Source organism: Crocuta crocuta, unplaced genomic scaffold, assembly GCF_008692635.1.
Source record: "Crocuta crocuta isolate KB4526 unplaced genomic scaffold, BGI_CrCroc_1.0 scaffold309, whole genome shotgun sequence".
NCBI classification, from domain to species: Eukaryota; Metazoa; Chordata; class Mammalia; order Carnivora; family Hyaenidae; genus Crocuta; species Crocuta crocuta.
In genome coordinates, this window is record NW_027531581.1 from 1,084,197 (window position 1) to 1,092,314 (window position 8,118).

At 33.6% G+C, this 8,118-nt stretch overlaps 1 long non-coding RNA gene across 1 annotated transcript in view; it reads right to left on the minus strand.

Moving 5' to 3' along the window:
* Positions 1-7,918, minus strand: part of LOC144238858 (uncharacterized) — a 23,679-nt gene extending 15,761 nt beyond the window's left edge. The window contains exons 1-2 of the long non-coding RNA XR_013337233.1: positions 7,809-7,918; positions 1,491-1,581 (exon numbers count right to left, since the gene is read on the minus strand). This is a non-coding gene — a long non-coding RNA (uncharacterized LOC144238858). The remainder of the gene's footprint in view (positions 1-1,490; positions 1,582-7,808) is intronic.
* Between the last annotated feature and the right edge of the window lie 200 nt (positions 7,919-8,118).

The window sequence follows — 8,118 nt, forward strand, 5'->3', positions numbered from 1 at the left end:
ACTGTATATCTATATGTAGAATATGTATATATATATATATATATATATACACACACACACACAGTATAATATCAGCTAAAGGCATTATATTCTTTTAAAACCTAACTTACATAGTAATTGACAGTTTTATATACTTGTTAAAAATTATTAATTGCCATGATGACATGTAAGTAATTAGAAGGTAATTACAGTATGCTTTGAAGCTTCAAAACATTGCTCACGATTCATTGGCTCTAGTATTATACACAGACACAAGAGATAATCTTACCAGAATCACCATACAGAGATGGTCGCATGTAATCATAATCATAATCCACAGAGAAATTTCATAGTTACTTCAAGGATGAAATTGTGTTAAGTAAAAATAGAAGAACAAGTAATGAACTAGTTGCAGATCTAAACTGTGCTGATGACTTAGATGGTGGCCCAGAAAGTCACCTAGCCAAAATAATTAATGTGCTTATATATAGCTTTCTGTCAATTGAAAGAGTTTACCATTCTTTTTCTGAGGCAAACTGGCAAAGGTTGCTTGAATATTTCCAAAGTAATATTTAGGGGTGCCTGGGTGGCTCAGTCTGTTAAGCGTCTGACTTCAGCTCAGGTCATGATCTNAAAATGTAGGCTAAAATTTGAAGATTAGCAATTCAATTTTTTTTAATTTAATGTTTATTTTTGAGAGACAGACAGACACAGCACAAGCAGAGGAGGGGCAGAGAGAGAGAAGGCAAAAATCCAAAGCAGGCTCCAAGCTATCAGCACAGAGCCTGATGTAGGACTCGAACCCACGAACTGTGAGACCATGACCTGAGCTGAAGTCAGATGCTTAACCGACTGAGTCACCGAGACACCCCCAATTTGTTTTCTTAATACTCATAACATAAATTCCTAAATATGTATAACCATAACTACAACTTAAGCATGACTGTATTTTAGCATAAAGAATATTTTTAGAGACTTTTTATTTGCATTTGACCAATTAAATGTTTTTAATTATTGTTGCTGCAATAATAGTTTTCTACGGATATTGATAGGTAAAGTCCATCTTAGCTCTTGTGACAAAGAGAAGAGTAGTATTTGTAGATGTAGACTATAACATGTTATTCAGAAAACAGGAATGACCTCTACGTCAGGGTGTAGAGGAGGCAATGTAATCCAAATACCCAAAAAGAAAGAGAATACAAAGAAAGTAGAAAGAGTAATAATATGTTATCAAAGATACTTACCAGAAAAGAGGATCTTAATCTTCTCATACGTCCCTCTTAAATATGAAAATGGGTTGAAAGTGCTATAAATTCAGTGTTTTGTATTTAGGCCCAGAAAAGAAATTACATTAAATTACATATATCCAGGTAAAACCGCCCAAGAAGGGAGGAAAAATTTGTCCAGTTTGTCACATCAGCTCAGAATTTATAGCCTCAAATCAAAGTGAATCAAAACATTAATCCTTATAACTTGAATTTTGGATAAATATTCATAGAAATTCACTCTACCTTGCAGATTTCAAGTCTTCATTTAGTTACTTTCATTAATCTCAGCTCCAATCACCAACATCTGTTAGTTCTAATCAAGCAACATGGGGTGCTTGTAAAACAAATAAAACAAAACAAATATAAGTGACTTATAGCAACCTAATATATAACAATATAATTAAAATTTTCCAAGGCCATTTTATTATAGTGTAATAAGCAACCTGAAATGATACAAGTTACAGTTTGTAGATTTCTGAAATTTTGGTTTTTTTTTTCTGTTGTTGTTGTGGTGGTGGTTTTTGTTTTTTGAGAGAGAGAGAGCAGGGATGGGGCAGAAGGAGAGGGAGAATCTTAAGCAGGCTCCATGCCAAGCATAGAGCTAAACATGGGGCTTGATCTCATGGCTGTGATATCATGACCTGAACTGAAATCAAGAGTTGGACACTTAACCAACTGAGCTACAGAGGCGCCCCTCACATGTTTTTATCAAGTATCTCATTTTATTTACCATGTCCCATTGTATGTTTTAAGATATTTATGAAGGAATTTACTTGATTTTTCCAGCAGGAATTTTGTATTACTAAGTCTTGTTTACAACTAAGCATTGTATTCTCTGACTATAAATGATAATTTTAAACAAGTTTCAGATTCTGTATCTCCCTCTCTTTCTGTGCCCCCTTCATGCTCTGTTTCTCTTGCTCTCAAAAATAAATAAAACATTACAAAATTTTAAACAAAAAAGCTTTTTCTTTTTCTAGGTTTATTTTCTTAATTTGAGAGAAAGAGAGAGAGGTAGAGAGAAAAAATCCCAAGCAGACTCTGTGCTGCCAGCGCAGAGACCATGAGATCATGACCCGAGCTGAAATCAAGAGCCAAACACTTAACCAAGTGAGCCACTCAGGCATCCAACAGATTAGCTTTCTAACCTGTCATACATTTTGAAGTCCTTAGGATACAGTTGCTTATAGGGAAAGAGATTTTATACATGCAGTTTGTAGCATACTTACTCACCATTTCAAAACTTGAGACATTCCCAACACCCTGGTTTATATCCTTTTTAATAATTTTCCCATATCTCTATTATATTTTAGCTAATTCTTCAGGGAAATTTGGCAATAACAGCCTTTTTTTTCCCTTAATTCCACTATCATCCTCCTTCACAATCACTCTCCTACTATATCTGAAGCCTTTGGCATGTATTGCATATTCTTTGTTTTTACAGACATCTTATCCCTGAAAATATACAAGGTTTTACTTTTTACAAAATTCCTAAAGGTGAGAGACTTTTGTAAAAGAAACTGGATCCTTTTATCCTTTTGATTAAGGAATCTGTGGAGGTAGTGAAGGAGGTAGAAGGAAGAACTCTCGCAGACATTCTGAATGCCCAGTGCTGCACACCATCATTGTTCCTGTACAGCTCAGATATGACCCTTGGGACTTAACTGAGAATATTCAATGGCAGCTATGACACAGTAACACAAAATTCTACACACATTGTCAGCATTTTCATATAACTCCATTTCAACAAGCTATTGGGAAAAAAAAGACAAAAAGACCTACACTTTCTGTTTCCTCAGTCCTTTTTGTGAGCTTGGGCCAGGTCAACTGAGTTAGAAATCTTATGTGGGTCTTTCTAATTTTCCCACTGTCCTGGACGCCAAGAGTGAGGAAACTGCTGAAAGACCTTTTGTTCTGGATTCCCTAGCTTCTTTGATTTCTACCTCTTTCCTAGGGACAGTTTCTGTTTGAAGCATTTATTTATATCAAAATTTCCATTCTTGCATCTGGATCTTTAATAAAAGAATGTGTATTCCACTGGGAATAGGAACATTTTGAGAAATTCAGCATGGAATGTTAATCTCACTATGGGTATCTTTACAAGACTTTGTTTGGTCCCAGTGTGCTTTCCTAACAGGGGGTCAAATGAGCTATTCCAATAAGTCCCTTTAGGGACTACTCAATGTTCCTCTGCTTACATCACCAAGCTGTGAACTCACTGCCCTGCCAAATCTGGGGTTTCCAAACAACTAGAAAATGGCATCAAATAGAACCAGTGAAACAAGGCCAATCCATAAGTAGTTGATTTTTAATAGCTATGACCAGGTCTGTAATACCTCAGTAGTTGCTGAATATGTGAGAGCAATGAATATTTTATTTTGTTTTAATTATTATTTTTATGCACATATAAAGGATTGAGTTAATTATACAGTTCATAGAATATAATGATCATTAATTTGTTTAAGACCTATACAATTTTTGTCTTTCCAATTTCATTTATTTATTTTTTTAGGCACTTTTCTCTCCATTTTGCCATTGCCTGATTTCTAACCACCCCAATAAGGCAATCATATATTAATGTGTTGGGTGTGCATCCTTCTATGAGTATGTATCAGGCTAAAATATATGTCCTTTTTTTAGCTTGATACAGTTTTTACTAACATTAATGGTCCTGTATAATAATTTGCAATATTCTCTTGATTTGTTTGTTATGTTCCACAATGTTGTTCTGAGTTCATCCACTCTGTTGTTTTGGGTTTTCTTTGTTTTGCTCTGGTCTGTATTAATGCACTCATTAAGTCTGCTGCTCCCAACTGCCATGTGGTATTTAGCAGTGCACATCAGCCACATTTCTGTTCCTACCAGTCTATAATTTTTATAACCTCCTATAATTTATATGAGAATTTATTTGCAATGTATGTCTAGCAGAAGAGTTGCTAGGTTACAAAGAGTTTGTACATTTTATTTAATGGAAAAGCTACCAGCTTTGCTCCACAAAAAAAGTAGTTCGTGCGTGTTACTATATCCCTAGTTCTGAAACAGAGAAATTTGTATTACTCAGGTTCCTTTTTGTTTTCTAATGGATGTTAATTGATGCCTCAATGTTTTTTTTAACAGTTTTATTGATGTATAATTGACAGACGAAACAATATATTTAGATTGCATATCTTGTTGATAGGTTTAGACATGTAAAATGATCACCATAATTAAGGGAGTGAAAACAGCCATAATGCCTAAAATTTTCTTCATGTCCTTTTCCAGTGTTTCCCTTTCCTACCTGGTTGCTTTGGTCTCTTTCCCCCACTTATTACAAGGACTAGAGACCCCACTGTTATGGTGCTTAAAAGAGGTGAGTACTGGCATTCTTTCATTGTTCTTGATCTTAAGTAAAAAGCTTTCAGCTGCCTTTTATCAGTTGGAGGAAATTCTTTTTACTTTCTAGTTTACTGAGACTTTATGAAGAATGAATGTTAGATTTTGCCAATGCTTTTTCTGCATTTGCAATTTATATAATAACATAGTTATTCTTTTTGAGTTTGTAAATATGGTGAATTATATTATGTGATTTTTTTTTTTTATTTCAGGGAGAGAAAGAGAGAGAAAGAGTCCATAGAGGGGTAGAGGGAGAGAAAGAGAAAATCTTAAGCATGGAGCCTGACGTGGGGTCCAATCCCACAAACCTGGACCCTGAGGTCAAGACGTGAGCCAAAATCAAGAGTCAGACACTCAACTGTCTGAACTAACCAGGCACCCCCAATATTTGATTTCTTAATGTTAACCAACCTTGCATTTCTGGAATAGAGACCAATAAATTATGATGTACTGTCCTTTGTATATACTGTAGGATTTTTTAAATTCTTAAAGTAACATTTGCACCTATGTTCATAAAGGATACTAAGCTTTAGTGTTCTTTTCTTTAATATTTTAGTGTGTAGGTGTTTTAGAAATATTCTGTCCTTAAACATTGGTAGAATGCTTAAATGAAGACATATGGTTCTGAGTTTTCTCATGGAAAGGACTTTTAACTAAAAGTTCAACTCCTTTGTAATATAGGCTCCTCAGTTATTTATGTCTTCTTAAGTGATAGTTTGTTTCTTTCTGAGAAAAGTTCATTTTAACTATGTTATCAAAGGTACTGTAATTATTTTGGAGGAATAATATGTCTGGTTTGAATTTTATCAATTTTATTGGTCTTTTCAAATAACTGACCTTTTTAATTTCATTGAGGTCTCTATTAGTCTTGATTTCTATTTTGTCGATTTCTAAACTTTGGTCTTTCTTTTTGTTTTCCTTAATTTGGATTTCACTTTCTGCTCATTTTCCAAATTCTTGAAATGGAAATTAAGGTCACTAATTTTATATTGTACTTTCTTGAAATATAGGCATTTAGTGTTACAAATTTTCTCTTAGGTATTATCTTAGCAGCATCCCATGCATTCTGCTAAGTTGTATTTCCATTTTTATTTGAATTAATATGCATTGTAATTTCCTTTTCAGTTTCTTACTGTTATTGATTTCTTCTTTTTAATTTTTTTGTAATTTGAGAGAGAGAGAGAGAGAGAGAGAGAGAGAGTTTGGAGAAGGCGAGGGAGTGAGGGAGAGAATCCCAAGCAAGCTCCACACTCCATACAGAGCCGGATGCAGGGCTCAATCCTACCACCCTGGAATCATGACCTGAGCCAAAATCAAGAGTCCAACGCTCAAGTGATTAAGTTGCCCCAGGCTCCCCTTACTTTTCTTGATTTCTAATGCAATTCTATTGTGATCACAGAACACAATTCATGTGACTTGAGTTATTTTTATTGCAACTTCTTTTGATTACTAGAATATACTTTTTTTGGTAATATATTCCATGTGCACCTGAAAAGAATGTATGTTCTATTATTTTTGGATGGAATGTTCTACAAACATCAATTTACTAATATTAGTTGACAGTTTTATTCAAGTCTTCTAATATCCTAGCTGATTTTCAGTCTACTTGCATTTCTTTCAAGAGCATATTATCTCTAATTATCCATATCAAAATAAGTATTATTTATGTTATTTATTCATTTTAAACTGTTCTCTGTGGAAGCTTTGTGTATTGTTAGCATACAGATCTCAATTACATTTTAAATCTTTTGTTTCTATTGTAAAATGTTTATCATGATCTATTTTTTAGGTTTGGCTGACATACAAAAATACTACTTTTATTTTAAGTATGTATTTGTCTATATTCTTAAATTATGTAATTAAAATACTTTTTTTCTATTAATTTTGCTGTGTATTTCTTCACATAGTTGAATATAGGATTTAAAAATAATATTAAAAAATTGATTTCTACCTTTCCAATCATGCACTTCCTTTTTCTCTTTGTGGAAATGTTGACAGTGAGTTCTTCGAGACTTATTCTTTGTCTTCTTTTTTTTATTAGATCTATTTTTTCATCAACAAAACACAATAAAAGTAATCTTTTGGGAAGCCTAGGTGGCTTAGTCTGTTGAGCCTCTGGATCTTGATTTTGGCTAAGATTATGAGTTCATGATTTGTGAGATCGAGCCCCACACTGGCCTCTGCTCTGACAGTGCGAAGCCTGCCTGGGAGTCTCTTTCTGCCTCTCCCCTGCTCATGCTTGTGCTCTCTCTCTTTCCCTCTCTCTCAAATAAATAAACATTAAAAAAAGTAAACTTCTACTAAGTATACATAACATATATAATTATACTTATTTTTATTTTAATTTCTAAAACCCTTGGATTTCTTAGATTTCTCTTATTTGAATATATCCTCTAAGAGTATTTTCAAAATATATTTCAAAATATATAACAAACATTTTAAGTACTTGTTTGAGAATATNTAAGCGAAAGTCGGACGCTTAACCGACTAAGCCACCCAGGCGCCCCAACCTGCTGGGAAATTTTAATAAGAGTTTGACTAGATACAAAATTTCAGGCTCAAAATGTATCAATTTTTTTGTTTCATATTTTCCTTCCATATTTTAAAGTATTAATCCATTCTCTCTATCTCCAGGAGGCACATATCTTATATTTTTAAGGCTATCTGTTCTTTATCTATGGAAAGCTTCTCTTTTTCTATGTAACTTATTGCTTGCACTTTCATTATTTCTTAAGTCTATTTATTATGCTCATTAAAAAATATTCCAATAATTCGATTTTATTAGTATAAGTTCAGATTGCTATTTTTTATTTACTATAGTTTCATTCCTCATTTGATTATTATTTTTACTTTTAAGTTCACTAACAGATGCAGGATTCTGGTAAGCCATCAGTCTTTAAAAAATAAGTGTGATTTGAGGTGTTTTCAATGTCTGTAGTTAAATACTCCCACATGGCCAATATAAAGCTACCAAAATGTCATCTCTGAATTCAGAGCTGGAAAGACAGAGTCACAGTTGGCTGTCAGGGATAGGTACAAACTGGTTCTAGCATACCACCACATCAGCTACTGTAACATAGAGAATATACTGAGGGAAGAATAAAGTGATGCACAAATCTTATCCTTCCAGTTGGAAAGGGAGGCAATCAGTTTTAGGATAAGGATTCAGAAACATTGAGGGTCACATACCTTTTCTTTCATCCCAACAGACAATCTCTCTGTTAAAGTATTAATTATTAAATTCTTAGGATTATGAATAATTGGAAGGAAACGGTCATCTTAGGTTGTCAGCCAATATCCCTGAAGCTGAAGAAAAGACAATGTACCTGTAGAACAAGAATGAAAGTCAGTCTCATGAGTGTTCAGATGCTTTCAAAATTGTTCATCCTAGAAGGGGTTACCCTGTCTGATAGGTCCTATATGGAAGACCTGAATAGTTATTTCCATCTTCTATGAAAAGATAGGAAATTATTATTCAAATACAGTGACGGTATAGAGA